The sequence below is a fragment of the Arachis hypogaea genome, chromosome 11 (assembly GCF_003086295.3).
Source record: "Arachis hypogaea cultivar Tifrunner chromosome 11, arahy.Tifrunner.gnm2.J5K5, whole genome shotgun sequence".
Taxonomy (NCBI): domain Eukaryota; kingdom Viridiplantae; phylum Streptophyta; class Magnoliopsida; order Fabales; family Fabaceae; genus Arachis; species Arachis hypogaea.
The window spans coordinates 84,921,728-84,923,889 of record NC_092046.1 but is presented as its reverse complement, the minus strand read 5'-3'; positions in this window follow the sequence as shown (position 1 = coordinate 84,923,889).

Below are 2,162 nucleotides of genomic sequence, written 5' to 3'. Positions count from 1 at the left end.
TACACTGTCACTGTGCCTAGTATTCATGAGTTTGAAGTTCGTCACAGTCATCCCTTCCCGGATCCTACTCGGAATACCACATACAAGATTTGGACTTTCTGGATCTCAGGAATGCTGCCAATTGATTCTAGCTTATACCACGAAGACTCTTATCTCACGGATTTGATTGCTCTGTTGTCAGGAGAGGCAGTCAAACTCGTGAGCCAGGTATCCAAGAGATATACATTCAATCTAAGGTAGAACGAAAGTGGTTGTCAAGCACGCATTCATAGGTTGAGAATGGTGATGAGTGTCACGGATCATCATATTCATCATGTTAAAGTGCGAATGAATATCTTAGAATAGAAACAAGCGTGATTGAATGAGAAACAGTAGTAATTGCATTAATCCATCGAGACACAGCAGAGCTCCTCACCCCCAACCATGGGGTTTAGAGACTCATGTCGTAGAAGATACAAGTTCTGATGTAAAATGTCATGAGGTACATAGTAAGTCTCTAAAATTAGTTTTTATACTAAACTAGTGACCTAGGTTTACAGAAAATGAGTAAACTAAGATAGATAGTGCAGAAATCCACTTCCGGGGCCCGCTTGGTGTGTGCTTGGGCTGAACATTGAGCTTTACATGTGTAGAGGCTTCTCTTGGAGTTAAATGTCAGGTTGCAGCCTGTTTGTGGCGTTTAACTCTGCTTTGTAACCTGTTTCTGGCGTTTAACTTCAGAATAGGGCAAGAAGTTGGCGTTTGAACGCCGGTTTGTGTCGTCAAAACTCGGGCAAAGTATGGACTATTATATATTTCTGGAAAGCCCTGGATGTCTACTTTCCAACACAATTGAGAGTGTGCCAATTGGATTTCTGTAGCTCCAGAAAATTCATTTTGAGTGTAGAGAGGTCAGAATCCAACAGCATCTGCAGTCCTTTTTCAGCCTCTGAATCAGATTTTTACTCAGGTCCCTCAATTTCAGCCAGAAAATACCTGAAATCATAGAAAAATACACAAACTCATAGTAAAGTCCAGAAATATGAATTTTGCATAAAAACTAATAAAAACATAGTAAAAACTAACTAAATCATACTAAAAACTACCTAAAAACAATGCCAAAAAGCGTATAAATTATCCGCTCATCAGTGGCTTAGAAGGAAATGGTTCCAACCGCCTTGACAAAGAAATTTTCACTCCTGTCCTTCTTTGTTGAGGGACTTCAACCACTTCATAAGCTTCTTCAACTTCCACCTCTTCTTCACCAAATTCTTCTAATTCTTACCCATTACTCAAGTCAAAAACCAGAGACAATGTGAAATCTATCTCAACATCAATCTCAAATTCAAAGGAGAGATTCATTAAGCTCAAAAGGATCATATATTGATGCGGAATCATCATAAATAGGGAGACTTGTTGCTTTCTCCATTTCTTCCAATTCTTCATGCACAACATGCATTGGAGGTTGTGCACTACCCTCCTCATCATTACTTTCAAGCTCAATGGAAGAAGGCTCTACAACTTTAGATTCCCAAGGGCATTCAACATCTCCTAAATCTTCACCCACTTCTTCCTCTTCTTCAACAATCATGGCTTCCTCCAATTGCTCCAATACAAAATCCAACTCCTCATTCTCTACTGGATTTTCTAATCTCTCCTTCATGCTACGCTCTTCACTTGATTCTCCACATGTGGCCATGGGAGTACTTTGAGTATTTAAGCTTTAGAAGACTAAATGGATTACTCTTTGAAGAATAGTATAAAGCTCCCTTTGCTCTTGAAGAATTAATATGAGAGTGTCATCCATTGGGGTTTGGGGTGGATATGAGGGTTCATTGTTTGGGAGAAAGGGTTCATGATAGGAAGGTGGTTCATCTTGATAGGCATATGGAGGTGGTGTATATTGAGGTAGTGGTTCTTGGGAGTATTGATGTTGGAATTTGGATGGTTCTATAGGGTTTCTTTCATAGTGGTGACAAGGGTGAGGTATACAAGGTTGGTAATATGATGGAGGTGGGTAATAGGAAGGTGTTTGGTAAGAGGGGGTTGTGAGTATGGTGGTTCAAAACTTTGTTGAGGAGGAGGTCCATCATAACCATTGGATTGGCATGCATCTTAGAATGGCTATTGCTCATAGTATGCCGGAGGAGGTTGTTGCCATGAAGATTGATCATATGCTTGAG